Raw genomic sequence first — 11,818 nt, forward strand, 5'->3', positions numbered from 1 at the left:
GTCTCAGGAGAGGCCCCTGTCCTGAGGCGGGGAGGGGACGAGTGCCGGGGGCTGTGGTTCCTTCTCTGTGCACACACCTCTGGTAGGAGCCGCCTCTCACTCAGGAGATGGTCCCGCTCCCTCGGCTGGACCTCAAGGCCTTTCAGGGCTGGGACCTGGCCTTATTCAGCTCTGGGTCTCTTCCATCCGCCTGCTCATCCCCCCGACCATCCATCTAAGCAAATGTTTCCTGAGCATCTATTATAGGCGCTAGAGATACAACAGTGAACAGAACCGGCAAAATCCCTGCCCTCAGGGAACTAACACCCTAGTCAGGTAGACAGAATATGGGGGCGGGGGAGTGCAAAGGAGTGTGAGTGTGTGTGTTTGTGTGTGTGTGCAGTTGTGTCAGGGAAGACTTTATTGAGAAGATGACATTTGAGCCAAGACTTGAGGGAAGTGAGGGGGTGAGCCTAAGGTTTTCTGCAGGAAGAGTATTCCAGGCTGAAGGAACAGGGACAAGCCTCAGAGGCAAGGGCATGCTTCGCATGCCAAGGAGTAGCAAGGAGGCCACTGAGGCCTGAGCAGGGTGAGCGAGAGGAGGCAGATCATGCAATGGAGACCCCGCGGCTCGGGCGCCCGTCAGACCTGGCCTTGAACCTCAGCGTTGCTGTTCTCCAGCTAGGTGACCCAAGGGCTCTTGTCTGTACAGGCAGGATGATACCACCTCCCTCACAGGGGCTTTTGAGGCTGAAACTCAACTTTGGCTTTAGTGACATGTCCACAAAATTTGAACAAGACAGACGGTCCTGTTCCACCCACTGGCATATAAGCTCCGTGAAGGCCAGAGATCTTGTCTGTTTTGTTCACCACTAAATCCTCAGGCCCAGAATCATAGACCTTACAGTGAAACAAACAATGACAATACACTGTGATGATATAAGGCTTGGACGGGAAGTGCAGTCAGCTGAGGGCGCTCTTAGCAAGGAAGCCTAAGGTGTACCTGGAGAACAGCAGGGAGGGCTTCCTGGAGGAAGTTACAGCTGGGACCTGCTGATGAGTAGGAGTCAACCAAGGCATTTTCCAGGCAGAGGGAACAGTACGCACGAAAGCTCAGAGGCTGGAAAGAGCAAATTATTTGGAAGAAATTCGATACGCTAGAACAGAGCGTTAGGAGGGATAAAGAGGCAGTGTGGCAGAGGGCTGTGGGGCAAGGGGGACCAGAGCGGGGATGGCTAGGAATTGGGTGAGCAGAGTACTGTGTCCTAAGAGCAATGGAAGACCCTGGTACCCATGTTGGATGTAACAGAGTACTTGGCACAGAAAAGTGAGATGAAGGGGGAAAGAGGGAGGAGGGAGAGAAGAAAGGAAGGAAATAAAATCAGAGCCAACCACAGTCTAGCCTCACACCAGTTTTCAATAGCACCTGCAGCTCAGCGGGACTCCTGGGAAAACCAGCCATGACCCCTTTGCCAGCCCAACAGTCCCTAAGGCCTCCCAGGACCAAGTCTGTCCTGCTCCCTGCCTCTCTCTGCGCTCCTGGCCAGGGAGGGCGAGGTGGTGCAGACAGGCCACAGGGTCCCAGCAGTGGACACAGCGTTCTGGTTCAGCGGAAGGACCTTAAACTCCGAGACAAGGACACAGCAGTAAAGGATGATGTGGCTGAAGCCCTGGTTCCGCGGTGAGCAGACCCCAGGTGTGTGATCGGGGGCAGTTAAATTTCATCATTACCCTTTCTCCGCTGGTGTTTTTTATAGTCTTTTTTACTACTGGCACTAAAGGTTCTGGACTCATCCTGGCGGAGTGGAGGACATCACTCGTAGGGCTGACTGCTCTTCGTGATATAAAAAAATGACAAGTCCCGGCTTAATCTTTCTGATAACTCTGTTCCGCGCCCCCATCCATCTCCACCAAGGGGTTTGGGTGAAGCTAGAAGACAAGAGCATCCCAGCATTTAAGAATGAAAAATTAAGTGCCCTCTTTAAGCCCAGCGTGGAGCTCCTTGGCTTGGTGCTGCTCTGGAGGTGGGGGGTTGGCAGGGGTGGGGCGTGAGAGGGGGTGGAGTGAGAACAAGTAAACAGTGTCACCTCCAGGTCCTGGGGCAGGGGAGGTGGACAGTGGGTCCCATACAGTGTCATGGGAGTGTCAGCCTGAGCATGTGTACTTGGAAGTGTGGGTGAGTCTCCTGCCCACCTGGGTGGGCCCTTACTTGTGCATCTGAGTCTCCATCCATGAGGGTCTCTGGCTATGTTTTTGTGTGAATGTCTGCACCTCGTGGTGAGTGACTGACATAGGAGAGTGGAAACGGCCCTGCGCTGCAGATCGATTCGATTCCCAGCTCTGCTTTAATCACCTACGGAGCCTTTTGTAGGTCATTCCCTGTCTCTGGGCCTCAGTTTCCTCATCTGTAAAATCAATGAGTTGGGACCACGTGAAGCCAGAGTCTTCAAACCAAGCACTCACCCACTGGATGCTCCTGGGTACATCGCATCCCTCCTTTCTGCCTCCATTTCCCCATCTGTCCTGTGAGACCCTTGCTCTAGTGGACCTCCAAGGCTGTTTCTGCCCTGGGATGTGAAGACCTGAGAGTTGGGGGGCCAGCAAGACTTCATGAGGCCCAGGTTCCAGCCCAGCACCCCAGCCGTGGCCCAAAGCCAGCTTCCAGCTGTGGCTTAGATTCTTCTGCTTGTGCCCAGGAGAGCAGCCACTTTTTCCTTTCCATGCCCCAGAAATGGCCAAGCACAGGGCAGATTCTGGGAACAGGGTGCAGAGGGCAAGAACACAGGGTCTGGAGACTTCAGCCCTTGCCTTCGTTTCCAGATTTATTTATCAGTTGTGTCTGTGACCTGAGCCTCTGTTGCCTTACCTGTGAAATGGAAACAAAGGAGACAGTAGGCCTCTCCCATGGGATCCGATGAGCTATACCTCATCCATAGTAAGCGCTATCACAAGGGCACCCCACTCACGCAGACCCCAAAACAGAACTTGCCTGTTTGCCACTGCCTAATCCCATCTCTGATTGCCTTCTTCTTCTTCTGTGGAAGGATGACAAAGGGGACAAATGGCCCTCTTGCGAAGATGTGAGGGAGAGGGAGGGGAAGCTGAGCTGGGAGACTTTGGCTGCCAGAGGACTGGTCTGTCCCGGAAGAGGCCAAACATTTGTCGTTAATAAGAGTGAGAGAAAAAAAAACCCTGTGAGAAGCTCCCTCCTGGGCCCGGGCAGATGCAGCCCTACACAATCCCTTTATCACCAGCAACGTGGTTTGGAAAACAAGATGACAGGCTGATAGGCCCCAGTTATCTGGGGTGGCTGCATTTATCTGGGAAGTTTCCACAGGGTCCCTGTTGGCGTGTGTGTTATCTGGGCTCAAGCTGCTGGGGACTTGGGGCCCCTACCCCACTGGGCAGGATGGCAAGGGAGGGGCAGATGAGGACCTCTTGTGTGGCTGGGAAGATGTGTGGTTAAGAGTGGCCAGGGCCCTGGGGCAGCTTGTCCCAGAGATTTGGTGCCACGCCCACAGCACTGGGTGTCACTGCTGGAGCCCTTGCCAGGCATAGATGGTGATCTCATTTACCCTGGATACAGGAGAATCCATTCCATTTTACAGACACTGAGGCCTGGACAGGTATGTCACTTGCCTAAAGGTGCCCAGGCAGAAAATGGCAGAACCAGGATTTGAACCCTGGTCTGCTTGATTCTAAAAGCTCTGGCCTCCAGAACAAACTCCGTGACCAGGGCAGAGTGGACCTCAACCCTTTGCAAAGGAGTGATACTTAACATTTCCAGAGATGGTTTGGGTCCATTAACCCTGTTGATCCCACACTGGCCTGGGAATAGAAAGCTTGAACTTTTTCCTTGTTCCCATTTTACAGATGAGGAAACAGAGGCCCAGAGAGATACAACCCTTTGGCCAAAGTCACCCACGTTAGGGCACAGCTGGGACTTTGAACCCACTCCCCTGGCTTGGAGTCATCCAGCAGCCCTGCCCTTCTTCATCCCCAAGGTCCTAACAAGGAGGGCTTTCCCTCCTCTCTGACCTGCTGAGGTCATTACCATCTGCACCACTCATGTGGCCCTTAATCATTTACTGCCTTTGCAGACAGCCTTGGTCAAAAGCAATAAAGTTCTGACTCAGACCAGACCTTGTGTTGCTGCCATTTGTGCACGTGGCCCACCTCCCCTGCTGACTGGAAGGGCCTGGAGGGCAAGAACCAGGTGGCTGGATATTTCTGTGTTTTCCCTACACTGCTGACATGCTGAGGATGTTTGGTAAGCAAGAGCTCAGACTTGGATCTGATGCTTGGAGCACTGGGCAAGGAGGAACCGTAGGGGATAACCATAGGGGACAGGGACAGTGGGAGGGGTTGGCACCTCACGTTCTCTAGGACCAAAGTTGAACCCAGATTCTGCTGCATCCACATCAGCCAACGCTGCTCATACCCTGGTGTCCCATATTTGGTGACTGAAACCACAGCCATGACTGGGCCAAGCAGACACCTGACTCCCTGCCTTGGAACCACCACCAACCAGTCATTGCCAGGTCCCACCAATTCTGCATCTTACGCATTTCTTTTAGCCCCGGCCGCCATCTTGGACTACTGCAACAGCCTCCTACCTGGCCTCCCTGCCTCCAGTTGCAATCAGAGCCCTCTTCTTCAAATGCAAACTGGAGCTTGTCCTTCCTCTGCTTAAACCCTCCAGGGCCTCCACGGCCTTCAAAATGAAGTTCAAATGTCTTAACTCCCCAAGAGCTGGCTCTGGCCCACCACTCCAGCCTTACCTGCCGCCCTTCCTGGCTGCACTGAACTCTGGGTTCCTCAGAATGTCCCCCTCACCCTGCCCTGGGCCTTTGCACATACCCATCTCTGTCAGGAGTACTCCTCCCTGCACTGGCTCCTTTCATGGTGAGCACCTCCTCATCCTCCAGGTCTCAGTTTGGGGTCGCTTCCTCCAGGAAGCCTCCCTTGATCCCTACCAGTTAGGTGCCCACTGTTCCACGCAAGCTTTTGCACACACCTATTATAGCCCTTAAAACACAGACTGGGAATTGCCTGTGAACTTGCCTGCTGTCTGTCTCTTCCATTAGACTCTGAGCTCCGTGAAACCAAGGCCCGTGTTCCTGTTTATGGAGGCTGGTTCTCAGTGAGTACTTGTGAAGGAACAAGTGCTTGACAACACCGTCGCTCTTCCTGAATCCCTTTAACTCCTCAAAGGGACTTGAGCAGACAGCTCTAGGGTATAGGGAACAGAGGTCAGGGAGCCCACCCTGGGTTTTTCTTCTTTCTTTTTTTTTCCGCTTTGTTAATTACCTTTTAATGTTTGTGATATTTTTAATTTAATTTTATTTTTATTTATTTATTTATTTATTGCTGTGTTGGGTCTTCGTTTCTGTGCGAGGGCTTTCTCCAGTTGCGGCAAGCGGGCGCCACTCTTCATCGCGGTGCGCGGGCCTCTCACTATCGCGGCCTCTCTTGTTGCGGAGCACAGGCTCCAGACGCGCAGGCTCAGTAGTTGTGGCTCACGGACCTAGTTGCTCCGCGGCATGTGGGATCTTCCCAGACCAGGGCTCGAACCCGTGTCCCCTGCATTGGCAGGCAGATTCCCAACCACTGCGCCACCAGGGAAGCCCTGTTTGTGATATTTTTGATATACAGTTTAAGCCTTTAACTTTCTTTTTTTTTTTTTTTTTTAAAGTATTGCATTTTACATTTTTTTTTAAACTTATTTATTTATTTATTTATGGCTGTGTTGGGTCTTTGTTTCTGTGAGAGGGCTTTCTCCAGTTGCGGCAAGTGGGGGCCACTCTTCATCGTGGTGCGTGGGCCTCTCACTATCGCGGCCTCTCTTGTCGCGGAGCACAGGCTCCAGACACGCAGGCTCAGTAATTGTGGCTCACGGGCCCAGCTGCTCCGCGGCATGTGGGATCTTCCCAGACCAGGGCTCGAACCCGTGTCCCCTGCATTGGCAGGCGGATTCTCAACCACTGCGCCACCAGGGAAGCCCTTAACTTTCATTTTTAAAATGAAGCATATCATTTGTACAAAAGAACATGTAAATGACATACATATACTCTTTGAACGATGATAATAATAATAAAACAATAACCCTGTACTCACATCCCAGTTTAAGAAGAGTTTATTTCCAAAACTTTCAAAGCTTGCTGAGCTCCTATCATATCACATTAACCTTTCTCTCCAGAGGTAACCAATTTTTAAAATTTCGTTTGCATTTCCTCTATAGTTTTATCACATATGGGCAAATCCTAAACAATATACAATTTAATTTTGTATATTATTGAACTAGAATCATACTTTACGGATTCTTTTGTGACTTCCTTCTTTTTAAAACTAAACATTATCTGTTGAGAGTCACCCACGTTGATACATCCTCCTTAATGCGTGTGTGGTATTATATGCCTTTTCACAATTTATGTATTCATTCTTCTGTCGTTTCCAGTTTTTGGCTATTACAACCTGGGTTGTTCTTAAGGATTACCTTCCCCACTCGTTCTTGGGACCTGTCCTGTCCTGTGAACTCCTATCAGCCTCCTGCTGCCACACCGCAGCCCACTCCCCGGAGATGGAGAGTGGGGAACGAGGTCCCCAGTCAGGGCTTCCTCTACAGAACCCCTAAATTCACCCACGAGTCAGGGGGTGGTTGCCTGCGTCCCGGGGGCCTCCTGGAGGAGACCTGGGGCTCGGGGGCTGGCTGAGCACTCCCCAGGCCTCCCCTTCCCCTCTCCACCCTCCCCCCAGCCTCATGAGCTGCTGCACTGCCCTCCCCAGCAGCTGTCTGGATCCAGGCCCTCCCCCTGCTCTCCAACTGCCCAGCCTGGCAGAGGGCGTGGGACCGTGCATCCTGGTGTGTGTATCCAGCTGTTGCTTGCCACAGCTGGCTGCATCGGGCTCTGCAGAGCCAGGAAGGGCAGGCTCTGCCCTCCCCCTCCTCCCACTCCATTTAATGCCCGAGACTGGATGAGGGTGAAGAGAACCTGGGAACGTTCCTGGCTGGGGACAAGACACATTTGTTCAGTCCTAGGCCTGGACTGATGGCGTCCCCTCCTCCCTTCCTTCTTGCATTCCTGAGCCCTGGCTCTGCTGGATGCCTTCACTCAGGACTGTGAGAGGTGGTACCATTCCCCCTTGTAGGGCCTCCATTTTCTCTTCTGTACAGTGGGATGTAGGCTGCTTCGGGAAAGCCCTCACCTTCTGGGGAAGGGCCTTGACAGGCCGGAGAACAGGAGTGGAGCCCTGCTTGGAGATTATGCCTGAATCGGGTAGGGGAGCAGTCAGAGGCTGGGAGGCTACAGGGAGGAGGCTGTGGGAAGAGTCTAGAAGGGAGGGAAGCACAGAGCACCTGGGCCAGAGCTGCACTGTGAAAGACCCGCTCAGCAGGGCAGGGCAGGGCAGGGTGGGGCTTTCCGTGGTGCTGCAAATAACACCGGCCTCAAGGAACCAGGAGGGCCAAGGGCCGCAGAGGGTGGGCTAAGGGTGCCGTCCTGCCACCCGTCCACTCTGGCAGGCCGGGCACCGCACAGCCCCTCATCTGGCCAACCAGCCAACACGTGTTGACCACCTACCTGCCTGCCTAACGTATGCCAGGGAAGGGGCAAGCCTCTGCCCCGGCCATCAGAGAGCCCAGCATAGCAACAACAGAAACCACCACGGGGCAGGAGCAGTTGAGTGGCCCGGATACGTGGACTGCCTGTGTGCCCTGTCTCCTGCCCTTCGCAGGTATGAACTCATTTTTAACCCTCACAACACCCCTCTGAGGTAGGTACTCTTGTCATCACCCCCATTTTACAGATAAGGAAAGTGAGGTACAGAGAGAGATGAGGTTATTTGCCCAAGAGCATCCAGTTGAATTCCCAGGGGAAGAGCTGGCATTCAAGCTTGGTCCTCTGGCCCAGGAGTGCCCTTCCAACCCCTGTGCCATCCTGCCTCTTCCCCAAGGAGTTCCGGGAAAGACACCTCAGGGCCACTGTCTCCTCAAATAGCTTCTCCACATTCCACAGGCAAGGGAAGCAGAGCTCGGAGCAGTTAGGCGACTTGCCCACTAGAATTCTATCTCATGTCAATCTGACTTTAAGGCCGTATGTAAATGCTATACTGTAAATAGAGCTGCAATGAACATGGAAGCAACCTAAGTGTCCATTGACAAATGAATGGATAAAGAAGATGTGGCACATATATACAATGGAATATTACTCAGCCATAAAAAGAAACGAAATTGAGTTATTTGTACCGAGGTGGATGGACTTAGAGTCTGTCACACAGAGTGAAGTAAGTCAGAAAGAGAAAAACAAATACCGTATGCTAACATGCATATATGGAATCTAAAAAAAAAAAAAAAAAAGGTTCTGAAGAACCTAGGGGCAGGACAGGAATAAAGACACAGACGTAGAGAATGGACTTGAGGACGCAGGGAGGGGGAAGGGTAAGCTGGGAAGAAGTGAGAGAGTGGCATGGACATATATACACTACCAAATGTAAAATAGATAGCTAGTGGGAAGCAGACTCATAGCACAGGGAGATGAGCTCGGTGCTTTGTGACCACCTAGTGGGGTGGGATAGGGAGGGTGGGAGGGAGACGCAAGAGGGAGGAGATATGGGGATATATGTATATGTATGGCTGACTCACTTTGTTATAAAGCAGAAACTAACACACCATTGTAAAGCAATCATACTCCAATAAAGATGTTAATAAATAAATAAATAAATGCTATACTGCCTTCTGTAACCTGGGGCACACCCTAGCTTTCATGACCTGAAGGTCAGGGTGAAAGCTTTCTTCTGGAGGGGCAAGTTTTCTTTGGACAAAGGTTCCTGAGCCAACTGAAACAAGGCTATCAGAAACACATGGAACATACATGTGCGTGAGTGTGTGTGCACTGCCTCGTGTGGGCATCAGCCAGCCAGCAACCTGGAGCCTCATTTAAGAGGGAAACAGGATTAGATACAGGGCATTGGGCCACAGTGGCTGAAAATGCCTCCAGATTGACCCTTACCTGGTCGTGGGATCTTGGGCCAGTGTCTTTGCCTCTTTGACCCTAAGTTTCATCACCAGAAAAATGGAGTAAAATAGCACTTACCTGACAGGGCACAAAGTAAGGGTCCAATACTGTTTCATTTAATCCTCACAACAACCGTCTTCTATCACTAGCCCATTTCCAGATGGCAAACGAGGCACAGAGAGGTTAAATCATTTGCCCAAGGTCACACAGCAGGCAAGTGATAGAGTCAGGATTTGAATTGCAGGCTATCTGACTCCTGAGTCCACAATCTCAACCTCTGCCCTGTTGTGAAGTAATAACAATAATAACACAGGCACTGAGGACTTCTTGGGCTCCGGGCTTCGGGCTAACCATTTCACCTGGGTAATCAGATAAATCATCTAGGCAACGTCTTCTTTTCCAGACGAGGAACAGACTCAGAGAAGGGAAGGGATCTGCCTGGGAGCTCCCAACTCCCATGTCACACTCTCCTGGCAACGACATGGGGAAATCTTGAAGCCCAGCTTTGTCGTGAGGCAGTGGCTTCCCCTACCCTGCCCACAGGCATCCTGTGCTGCGGACAGACACGAGCCCATCTGTCTCAAGACCTGGGTGCCCAAATCCTGTAGCCTGGCCTAACCCCCCCTCACTCACCCCCATGCCCCAGCCTCTGCTGCTGCCACCTGGTGGGTGGCAAGGTGCCCGCTCCCAGGGTGTGGGTGCCAGGGGCCAAGAGGGGAGCAGCTGGGGGGCTGGGCTGACCCCACCAGCAGCAGCCCAGCCCCAGGGCTCCGTCTGGGGAACTGCAGCAGGGTCACTGCATCTCCCAACCCCTGGGCGACAGTAAGGCTCTTTCCCTACCCCACCAGCCACGCCAGGTAGCCTGGAACCAGCTCGAACTTTTTGTCATTGGGAATTCCTATCTCTGGGAACTCATCCCTGCCCTACAATTTCCTCCAGTGAAGGAACATGGGGTTCAAAGACTTCCCAAATGCCCTAACCAGAGTACTGAGCTCACCGTAATGCCACGGGCTGTTGAGTAATCGCAGCTCACACATCTGGGCTCTTACCATGTGCCAGGCTCTGTTCTAATCCCTTTACAACCATTAATTACTTAATCTTTGCACAACTCTATAAGGTAGTTGTAATGACTATCCGCATTTCACAGATGGGGAAACTGAGCTACAAAGTAGTTAAATAACTTGCCCAAGATCACACTGCTGGCACATGGCAGAGCTGGGATTAGAACCCAAGCAATCTAAGTTCTCAACATTGATTTTGTGCTTCCTACAAGCCAGGTGTCGTTCTAAGGGTTTTTTTTTTTTGGTATGGATTAGTTCATTTAATCCTCAGAATGTTGTTATTATCATTCCCATTTTACAGATGAGGAAACTGGGGCCACGGAGAGGTTGTGTAGCTTGCCTCAGGGCACACAGCTAAGAAGAGGAGGTGGTGGGATTTGAACTCAGGCAGTCTGGCTGATCACAAGGATCCCGAGGGCTGTGGGTGAAAGGACTCGTGAAGTGTAAGTATAGCTGGACTGGGTTGTTTGTTTTTTTGATATTGAGCTGCATGAGCTGCTTATATATTTTGGAGATTAATCCTTTGTCAGTTGCTTCACCTGCAAATATTTTCTCCCATTCTGAGGGTTGTCTTTTCGTCTGGACAGAAGACCTAAAAAAACATTTCTCCAAAGAAGATACACAGATTACCAACAAACACATGAAAGGATGCTCAACATCACTAATCACTAGAGAAATTCAAATCAAAACTACAATCATCTCACACCGGTCAGAATGGCCATCATCAAAAAATCTACAAACAATAAAATGCTGGAGAGGGTGTGGAGAAAAGGGAACCCTCTTGCACTGTTGGTGGGAATGTAAATTGATACAGCCACTATGGAGAACAGTATGGAGTTTCCTTAAAAAACTAAAAATAGAACTACCATATGACCCAGCAATCCCACTACTAGGCATATACCCTGAGAAGACCATAATTCAAAAAGAGTCATGTACCGCAATGTTCATTGCAGCACTGTTTACAATAGCCAGGACGTGGAAGCAACCTAAATGTCCATCGACAGATGAATGGATAAAGAAGATGTGGCACATGTATACAATGGAATATTACTCAGCCATAAAAAGGAACGAAACTGAGTTATTTGTACTGAGGTGGATGGACCTAGAGTCTGTCATACAGAGTGAAGTAAGTCAGAAAGAGAAAAACAAATACCGTATGCTAATACATATATATGGAATCTAAGAAAAAAAAAAAAGGTTCTGAAGAACCTAGGGGCAGGACAGGAATAAAGGCGTAGACGTAGAGAATGGACTTGAGGACATGGGGAGGGGGAAGGGTAAGCTGGGACAAAGTGAGAGAGTGGCATGGACATATATACACTACCAAACGTAAAATAGATAGCTAGTGGGAAGCAGCCTCATAGCACAGGGAGATCAGCTCGGTGCTTTGTGTCCACCTAGGGGGGTGGGATAGGGAGGGTGGGAGGGAGACGTAAGAGGGAGGGGATATGGGGATATATGTGTGCATATAACTGATTCACTTTGTTATACAGCAGAAACTAACACAACAATGTAAAGCAATTACACTCCAATAAAGATGTTTAAAAAAAAAAAAAAAAGAGTATCTGGAAGTGGGCTCCTTACTGCCCTCTCCAGTCCAGCGGCCTCCTTCTGCCTCCCCTCTCCCTCGCTCCCCTTTTCCCCAATGTCCCATCCCCAGTGGTCACAGCCAGGGAGGCAAAGCACAGGAAGCCGAGAGCATCTGTGAGCCAGGCAGGCGGGCGGGCGCAGGCAGAGCCTGCACATGCTCAAGACGTCTCTTCT

The 11,818-nt window shown here is 51.1% G+C and overlaps 1 long non-coding RNA gene across 1 annotated transcript in view; it reads left to right on the top strand.

The window, feature by feature from the left end:
• Positions 1-11,408, top strand: part of LOC130706021 (uncharacterized) — a 68,981-nt gene extending 57,573 nt beyond the window's left edge. The window contains exons 2-3 of the long non-coding RNA XR_009006444.1: positions 10,356-10,497; positions 10,620-11,408. This is a non-coding gene — a long non-coding RNA (uncharacterized LOC130706021). The remainder of the gene's footprint in view (positions 1-10,355; positions 10,498-10,619) is intronic.
• The last annotated feature ends 410 nt before the right edge of the window (positions 11,409-11,818 follow it).

This window comes from Balaenoptera acutorostrata, chromosome 20 (assembly GCF_949987535.1).
Source record: "Balaenoptera acutorostrata chromosome 20, mBalAcu1.1, whole genome shotgun sequence".
Classification (NCBI taxonomy): Eukaryota; Metazoa; Chordata; class Mammalia; order Artiodactyla; family Balaenopteridae; genus Balaenoptera; species Balaenoptera acutorostrata.